The sequence below is a fragment of the Urocitellus parryii genome, chromosome 3, assembly GCF_045843805.1.
Source record: "Urocitellus parryii isolate mUroPar1 chromosome 3, mUroPar1.hap1, whole genome shotgun sequence".
NCBI lineage: Eukaryota > Metazoa > Chordata > Mammalia > Rodentia > Sciuridae > Urocitellus > Urocitellus parryii.
The window spans coordinates 219,955,338-219,964,994 of record NC_135533.1 but is presented as its reverse complement, the minus strand read 5'-3'; positions in this window follow the sequence as shown (position 1 = coordinate 219,964,994).

Below are 9,657 nucleotides of genomic sequence, written 5' to 3'. Positions count from 1 at the left end.
GTGCATCTGCTTCTCACTGAGCACAGTCCTCAGTCCATCCACGCTGCAGCAATGTGGGAGCCTCACTCCACTCCAGGAGAGAAACACACTTTCTCCTACTCTTCCTGGCTCTTGGGGCTATGAATTAAATTTCCGTAAAGTGCATTAACAGGAGAAAAGCCCTTCCATAGGCACAGGCGTCAGTCCCACAGAAACACGGGCTCCACGAAGGCACCGACCCAGCTTTGTGCCACCCTGAGCTACAGGAAGGATTGGGGCATTTGAGGGTGGGAGACATGCAGGCCTCAGGGGTCATGTGCTCATGTGTGGGAGGCTGAGGCCAAGGGTCCCCTGGGCCAGGAGTTCAGGGCCAGCCTGGCAACAGCGAGGCTCCATCTCCAAAGCAGCATCCTCTGAGCACCTGCTGCTGCTGTTCCTCGGAGGCACGTGTGCCTTTCACAGAAGCAGCTCTTCAGAGCTGTTCCTCCGTCTGAGGTCTCAGCAGAACCACCAGAAACAGGCCAAAGTGTTGAGGGTCAGAACTACAGTGCTCAATGCTCTACTGGTTCTGTCTCGTTTGGGTGCCAGGGCTGGAACCCAGGGCCTCTTACAGGCTGGGCAGGTAGTTAACCCTGAACCACACCTAACCCCAGTCTTAATTTTTTTTTTTTTTTTTAATTTTGAGACAAGGTCTGGCTAACTTGCTGAGGCTGGCCTCCAACTTGGCTTCTCCTGTTTTGGCTTCCCAAGTTGCTGGGATGACAGGTGGCCCCTGCGCCTAGCCTGATGGCCTTATCTTTGGGTTGGGCACTTCACCCCAGAGGTCCAGGCAGGGGCAGGACTCACTCTCTCCTAGGCTCCAGGCCTCTCTGGCCTGTGGCCACATCACTCCGGAAAGCAGGGTTTGAAGGCCGAGCTCAGGAAGCTGTTCTTGTTTGCAGCGGTTGGTGCTGGGGCTGGAACCCAGGTCCTCACCCAGGTCCTGAAGCTGGCTTCACGGAAAAGGCTCAAAAAAGCAGAAACAAAAAGAAGTGGGCTGCCCAGTGGGACAGGCAGGACTGACCTGGGGGAGCAGCGGGCTAGCTGGCACCAGCTGATCTCAGGCCTGCTTCTGTGGTGCCATGCTGGCAGGACTTGGCTGGCAGGAATCCAGCTGCAGTGGACGTTCAGCTGTGCCCCAGGGACCTCCCCTGGGGCCCCTCCCTAGAGTCAGCAGGTGGTCTGTGCCTCTGGCTTCACAGAAGTGCTCTGTGGGAGGCAGATCCCAGTCTCCTGCAGTCCCATCTGGAGAAGCCCGTGCTGAGCCTCCCTGGCTCCTGGGACTCAGGTGCCTCCCCTGGACTGCAGGCTGGCCAGCCCTCCCTGAGCTTCTCTGCCCTGCACCTGCCCCCCGTCCCCCAGGGAGCCAGGCTCTGGTGGCCCTGGCCTGCTCAGGACGTGCTCAGGCAGGGCCCTAGAGAGCCTGGGAGGTGGAGGAAAGGCCTCCTCACGGCCTCCTGTCCCCCGGTCTGGGGCAGCTCCAGCTGGACTCAGATCAGTGGGGCCAGGCCTGCGCCAGCCACCACCCCAGAGGGTGCTTATCTCTGGCCTCCTCAGCTGTTCCTTCCTGGTCCAGGAATGTCCCCACCCCACCCTGAGCCCAGGCCTGGAGCTGGAGAGAGGTGAGCCCTGGGGACAGGAAGGTGCTGGCCCCACCCCACCTGGGACCCAGACCCTCCCAGTTGTTTCCCAGGGCACACAGAGGACACCCGCCTCCACCTGGACCGGAGGACGTCACCTGGGAGGAGAGGCCATGGGTGTCCCAGAGCTGCCCTCTCAGGTAGCCTCAGGCTCTGACTCCAGACCACAGACTCGGCCCTGAGGACAGGCAGCCTTGCCCAGGGGCCTGCCTGGACCCGGCTGGCTGGAGAGGTGGCCGGCAGGCTGGTGTCAGCCACAGCTGGCCCCTGCAGAGCCAGCCGCCTCCGCTCCCCTCGGCCAAGGGCCAAGTGCACCGAGGTGGGGTCCCGCCCTCAGCTTCCTTTGCCAGCCCCAGTGTCGGGCGGGGCCTCGGGTTCTGGGTCTCGCTGTCAGTCTAGAGGCCCTCGAGGAGGTGAGGCTGGGGTGGGGCTGGCGCCTCCAGAGGCTCAAGGCCCGCCCCGCCCACCTCCCGGCTCCTGGCCCTCCACTGCTCCAGCCTCTGCCTCCGTCTTCAGGCGGCTTCTCCTTTGGATGTGTGTCTCCTCTCGTGCTGTCCTCACATCTGGGGCCACCCCGATCTAGGAGGGTCTCACCCTTCACTTAATCACATCCGCAAAACAGAGTCATGGGCCAGGCTCTGGGAGCCGTGTTCAGGGGCCCCATGCAGCCCACCAGGTCCTTCTCTCTTCTGCTGGATTCTCCCTGCTTTGACCCCTGCCTCTCGCAGGCCCCTGACAACTAGCCATCTAGTCACAACATCCATCAGGCCAGGATCCTGCCCTGCTCCAAGACCTGCCAGGGTTCCCCAGTGCCCTCAAATAAAATCCATACTCCTCCCCACGATCACTGAAAATCCTCTAGAACCTCTGGAAATTGCTTGGGATTCAAAGCCCCCGACTCTCATGAAAATGCACACAGAAGAGTCGGTCCAGAGGCCACGGCTGCAAAGGAACCACTTAAGGAGAAACCCCAGACGCTGTCCATGCATGTCCTCATGGCTGTGGCCTGCACCCTCCCTGGGCGGGCCAGGCTGGTCTCCCAAAATGCTTTGGAATCCGCCTTCATGGCTGCCTCCCACACCCATCGTCAGAAGACTGGCACTGCTGAGAAGTCTCTGTCACTGAGGGGCGTGTTCTCGGAGCCCACACCTCTGTTGACCTCGAAGAAACTGGGTGCATCTGGAGTCTGGGTGTCGCGCGGAATGACCAGCTCACCAAAGGAGACACTGCAGAGAGGGCAGGCGCCATTCTGGGTGTTCTAGCTGGTGAGGAGCCCTGGGTCCTGTTGGAGGTGCTGTTGGGAAGCCCACAGATGGAAAGGGTCCGGGTGGTTCCAGACCTGTCGGCAAGGGGCCGAAAACCCCTGGAATCATCCCTCAGATCTCTGCCGGGGAACCCACTGACGGTCATCAGCCAGAAAGGTCTCGAGGGTGGCTCTGATAGGAAGAAGCAGCCGGACGGTACCCTGGCTGCAAACCGCCAAGGCCCCGCTGGTGAGGGGGCTCAGAAGCAGACACTGGGAAGGTGCCTCACGGAGGTGTTCGCTGCTGCTCCTGAGCTGCCCCTCTCTAGTACCCGGCCCTCCCTCGGGCTGTCCTGTGAGAGCAGGTCCCAGAGATGATGCCGGCAGGCTCTGCCCATCTCTGAGACTTACCCAACAGGCTGCGGTACTCTTCAGGAGTCTCTGTGGCTCCGGGGACGCCGGGTCTGGCCGGAGCCCAGTCCTGGTGATCATGGGTTTTTTGGTGGCGGCTCCTTGACTGCTTCACCAGCCACAGAAACAGGCTGGTGATGTGTCTGCTTATATTCCTACCACGTCATTTCCGTCACGGAGGGACAGATCTCGGACACAGAGCTGTGCGTGAAGGTGTCTGCCTGCTGGGACCGGGTTGGACCTGCTGCGCCTGCCAGGGCTGTGAAGCAGGTGGCAGGGACCAGGCGCTGGAGTGCGCTCTGCAGTGTGCGGTGGCTGCTCTTGCCCGGTTGGCTCTGATCTTGGTGCTGACCCTCACTGACTCTCGAGTGTGGAGTGGGTCTGACCGAGAGGCTGACGCAGGCACAGTGTGGTCCTGTGTCGACTGAAGAAGAAGCAGCCGCAGTGGGTGCGGGTGTGAGGGCCGACGTGATGAACTGGAGCCCGGTGAGATGACAGTCAGAGAATGCTTCCATGTCTCATGGGATCAGCCCACGCCAAGCCCTCTTGGGCAATATCAGGGCTGATGGAAGATCTCAGAGGGTCAGATGCAAAGCTAAAAGAGATCATCGTAACAAACTTCTTGGCTGGATTTGTCGCATAAAGTATGGATTCACATCAAATACTGGTTTGGGGGCTGGGATGGTGGCTTATTGGTAGAGCACTTGTTTGATCCTCAGCACCACATTAAAAAAAATAAATAAAAATTGGGCTGAGGATGTGGCTCCAGCGGTAGCGCGCTCGCCTGGCATGCGCGCGGCCCTGGGTTCGATCCTCAGCACCACATACAAATAAAGATGTCGTGTCCGCCAAAAACTAAAAAGTAAATATTAAAATTCTCTCTCTCTCTCTAAAATAAATAAATAAATAAACAAACAAACAAATAAATAAAGATATTGTGTTCCAGCTACGACCAAAAAAAAAAAAATAGTGGTTGGTTTCACCCTCATTTCTTCTAGCAGCAGTGTTTCCATTTATAGAAGGGTCACTCTCATGCTCTTCTTAAGGTCCTGGCTCAGCATCTGCAGGGCCATCTTAAGTGGCCACCTACCCTTCACTGCTGCACTCTTTCCTGCCCAAGGGCATCTCACACTGGGACCTGCAGGCTCTGACAATACACATGGGTGTGTCTCTGCCTGGCCTTTCATTTCCCTTCACTCCTGCTGTATAGAAATCAGTTGAAAATAAAAGTTCCGGGCTGGGGCTGGGGCTGGGGCTGGGGCTGAGCGCTGGAGTGAGCGTGAGGCACTGGGTTTGATCCTCAGCACCACATAACAATACATGAAATAAAGGCATTCTGTCCACCTACCACTACAAAAAAGCTCCAGGTTGGTAGTAAAAAACCCAGCACACAGCAGGATGGACGCCATGCACACCCAGCCCTGAGGCTGAGGGGTAGGGTCTGAGCGCCGTGCCAGCCTGGGCAACTCAGCCAGGCCCTGTCTCAAAGCCACACGTCGGGCTGGGGGTGCACCCTCAGTCCCCAGCACCTCAGAACACAGGAGCCCAGGAGCCAGGGGCCGGCTGCAGATGTGTGGGGCGGGGCGGGGGGAGTCCAGCAGCACGTGGCCAGCTCCCTCCCTGGAGGCAGGTGACTGAATGCAGAAGGATCCACCAGGAACAGGTGTCCCATGGTGTCCCAGCCGTGAGACAGGAAAGCAGGAAGGGGCCTCTCCAGGGGAGCGCTCTTCCCACGGGCCAGTCCAGGAAGTCCTGCTGGTCCTCACAGGCTGCACCCAAAGCCAGAGACGGGGAGGACACCCAGACCTCGGGTCCTGTCTCTCCAGGGAGGTGTGGGCCCCGGAGAGCAGATCTCCCACAGAGGGTTAAGGGCACTGGAGGAAGTAGGAGCCCGATGGCCAGGAGGCCAGGAGTGAAAGGGCAAAGTGCGAGGACTGTCCTCCACTGTACTGTCCTCAGCACGGACCAGGACCCGGCCCATGAATAAATAAATCCATAAAAGCAGCCAAGACTTGTGGTGGTGCCCCTGCACGTGTGCCCTGGACACCAGTGCCCTGGACACCAGTGGCCTGGACCCGGGCCGCAGTCCAGGGGCAGCATACGGCCCAGCGGGCAGGGCCCCCCAGCCCTGGAGGGAATAAGTAAAAAACAAAATGCCACCTTTGTTCATTTATTTTTTTAAATTTGAATTTCAAATTTAACTGGGTGTCCCCCGTTTGTATCTGAAAAGCCTAGCCATGTGGTCCCTGGTAGGCAGAGGGGCCAGGACTGAGCAGAGCAGGGACTCAGGTGCTGGCCTGCTGGGCAGGGCTCAGGGCAGTGGCTCCAGGGAGGGGCCTGGTGTGGGCTTTGTTTGGAGAACAAAGGCCATGGCTTCTTGGCAGCCCTGAAACCTCCCAGGGTTGGAGGCTGGGAAGGGCAGGAATTCCGCAGCCCAGCCTTGTTTGTGACCTGCAGGGCTCGGGTGCCAGCTGGCCTCCCCTGTCCTCGTCCTGCACGTAGCTCCTGACCCCCTGTGATTCTCCAGCCTGAAGGCTTCCTGCCTGGGCTCTGGGCAGCTCAAGGCTCCCAGGCTCCTGAGCTGTACCTCACTGTGAGCAGGGAACCTCCACAGTCCCCGCCCTGAGTCAGGGCACCCCGGTCGGGCCCCTAGACCCTGCACTCTGCCTAGCCTCCTCCTGGAAGCCATGTCCACCATTCCAGGGAGACTGCTCCCCAGGGGCCTCTGCATGTGCTGCCTTCCCCTCCCCGTGGACGTGCCCCTTCCCGTGGACGTGCCCCTCCCTGCCCCTCCTGAGCAAACTCACGTGCCCCTCCAAGAAGTTGCCCACCCCTTGGCAAAAGCGGGCACCAGTACCTGATTACATCTCCCGCTGTTTTTTGGTACAGGGGATGGAGCCCAGGGGTGCACTACCACCGAGCTACTCCTCCAGCCCTTTTCTCTTGGTCTGTTTGTTTGAGACAGGGTCTAAGTTGCCCAGGCTGATTCCAAACTTGCCACCCTCCGACCGTGGCCTCCAGGGTCAGTGCGACGCCTCTGCCACGGGCTTCTCCCTGTTTTCTATCCGAGCTGTGTTTACATCTCACGGACTCACCCCGCAGCCAGGCACAGAGGCCACGCGCCTGTGGTTCCAGTGACCTGGGGGCCACGCAGGAGGGTGGCAAGTTGGAGGGCAGCCTGGGCAGCTCAGCTCCACCTGGCTCCACCACATCCCATCACCCCAACAGGAAGCCATGAGCTGCCCCCAACTCCCACCCCATCCCCTGGCACCCACAAACCCATGTCCCATCTCTGAACTGGTCTGTTCTGGTCATTTCCCATGAAGTGCCTGGTCCTCACCCTCAAGGTCCACCTGCAGGTGACACAGACATGGGTGGCGGAACAGGAAATTAAAGGTGTGAGTCTACACACGGGCTCTGGAAGGGCCATCTGCCTGGGGCCGGCCGCCCTGGCCCTGCCTCACTGAAGTCCACAATTAGCCACATTCATCAGCAAAGCACCTGCCTGCAGGAGAAGAGCTGTCTCCCCGCCGACAGGAACACAAAGTCCCCAAAGGGGACTCTCATGATCTTACACAGACCAGACTCCAGGACTCAGCCAGGGAATGAGACCCCCAGCCCCCAGCTGTCAAATCTGTAAGGACAAGTTTCAATCAGAACAGGTCAGCACAGGCAAGTGACCCAGGTCTGCCTGTCCTCAGAGTCCAGTTCCCTCCAGGGGGTAAGGCTCTGGGCACAGGGACCTAAAGGTCTGATGAACCCTGCTACAGGAGGGCTGGAGACACCTCTGTCCCTCTCCTCCCCAGAGGGTCCACGTCTCCCTTCCCCCAGAATCCCGTTGTTCCCCCTTTCCAACCTCTTCTAATAAACTCAGGCCTCCTCCCCTGACATCCTGCCACGGTCCCAGGATGCATGGCCCTGAGCTCTGACATGGCCTGCCGGGCCAGGTGCCACGCTGCAGCAGGTGGTCTGGCAGTGTGCACAGGGGCCACCCTGCGAGGGTCCCTCCGCCCACCCAGGGAGGCTCCAGGCCGCTGTGTGCGAGTCTGGGTGTGAATCGGGCCTTCGCTGCTCTGGGGTACATGCCTAGGAGAACTGCTGAGCAGGGGCTGAGGGTGGGGGTCTGTGGCTAGCACTTGCCTAGCACTCAGGAGACCCCAGATTCCATCCCCAACATCACAAAGAAGAAAAAGAAAAACAAACAAACAAACATGAGTTAAACAGAAGTGCATGTCAGGAGCCTCTGGGCTGCCTCCGGTGGCTGTGGCAGCCTGTGTCCCTGACAGCAGGGTGAAAGTCCCAGCTTTAAATTCTCACCAGATCTACCATCTGGTTTCCAGACTCCGGCCTCCTGGGAGTGGCCAGCAAGCCCCATGCCACCCGGCTATGGTCCCTGAGGGAGTTTCCCTGGGGGCTGACCCTGTTGAGTCTGTGCGCGAGCACGCGCACGCGCGCACACACACACACACACACACACACACACACACACACACACACGGTGCCTTGGGATCCAGAGCCTTGGCCCCCTTTACCTTATGCATTCTTCACAGTGTGGCAGAGGAACCCGGGCCTGGGGCCTGGTGGAGCCACACCCAACCCCTGGGCCCATTTTTAAATCCGTTGTCTTTCCACCATTGAATGGGGGGGGGGTGTTGCACGAGGGAGTGTTTCATGGACACAAACCCTTTATTTTATTCATTTTTATGTGGTGCTGAGGATCAGACCTGTTAGGTCGGTGGCAGCGACTTGTTGGCGACTTAGTGGCCACTTAGAACAAAGCAGCCGGCGCTGGCTGCTTTGAACATCCATCAGATGCCTCGGAAACGCCTGTCAATCAGCAGGACCCCCTGGCCCATCCTGGAGTTCAGCCAGCTCCCCTGACCAACTCCAAGGGGGCAAGGGACCTTAGAGACACCTTTTCCTGTCCCCAGCCCTTCCCTTCCTGCTGTCAGCCCCATAAAAGTGCAGTCGGGTCGAGCTTCCACGCGGTTTCTCCTCAGACCCTTCCCCTGTCCCCTCTGTGGGTCTGATCAAGTTCCACCGGGGAGTGACATCTCAATAAAGCCTGTTCGGAGGCCCTTTTAAATCTGCCTCCTTTGGCTGCTGCCGGCCCAGCCTGATCTGACCCAGTGCCTCACACCTGCTAGGCCAACGCTCTGCCACCGAGCCCCGCCCCAGCCCCTTGAATCACATTCCTTATATGCTCTAGAAATGTCCCTTATCAGATGCAGGATCTGCAAATAATTCCTCTTTCTATGGACTGTCTTTCACTTTCCTGGTGTCCTGGAAGAACAGAAGCTTTTGCTTTTGAGACTTGAGAGGCCCTGGGATTATTCCAGCACATTAAAAAAAAAAAAAAAAAAAAAGCAGGGGGGGGGAGAGAAAGAAAAAGAAGGGTTTTAGTTCTGATGCAAGGTCCCTTCTCTTGCAGCCTTCTGTCCTCTCTGGGGACCAGCAGCTACTCCCACAAGGCCAGGTAGCGCCCACCCTAAGGGCTGTCTGAAGTTCTGACATCTGTTGTCATTCCTGCACGTGGTGTCCCCAGGGTTGGGTTCCCCAAGAAAACACAGACCTGGAAGCCAGTTAGATCTAAATTTCCTTTGTGTAATGGCCCAAAACCCGTACAGGAAACACGCCTAGAAACAATTTGCTCTCCCTCTGGGTCTAATCTGAGGGCCCACCGGCGACTGCCAAGGCAGGGGACCTTCCTCTCACCCAACTTGGCACCGGCTTTTCTTTCTTCTTCTTTTTTGCGATGCAATTTACATGATATAAATTATGCCTCCAAAAAAGGCAAGAAAAACAAAAATAAGCTAAAATTCACCTTTTTAAATCATTCACAAAAGCTTTACTTCTATTTATATCAAAAAAATGAGACTTTTTTTTTTTACCAATTTCCACCTGAAACCTTTAAAAATAACGTAGCAAGCATGGTATGGAGCATCCCTGTTGAAAGAAGAACAAGGCTCCTAGTCGGAGAAAATGCCCATTTATTGAGGAACAGCTCTGCATATTTATAACCCCAGAGGCTTGGGAGGCTGGGGCAGGAGGACCGCGAGTTCAAAGCCAATCTCAGCAAGTGAGGCTGTCTCAAAAAATAATAACAAAAGGGGCTGGGGGTGCTTCCAGTGGTTCGGCACCCCGGCTCCATCCCCAGTACCAGAAATAAATAAGTAACTAACCAGCAGCCGCCAGCCCAGGAGCCCCGCCCCACCTCCCAGTCGCCGGGGTGGCCCACCAGGGTCACGTGCCGCCGCCTGCCAGGCTTCCGTAGCTGGTGCCCGCGGCTGGCTCCGGCAGACGTGCGTGTGCGCGCGTGCGCAGGGCGTGGCGTCCGGCGTGCCC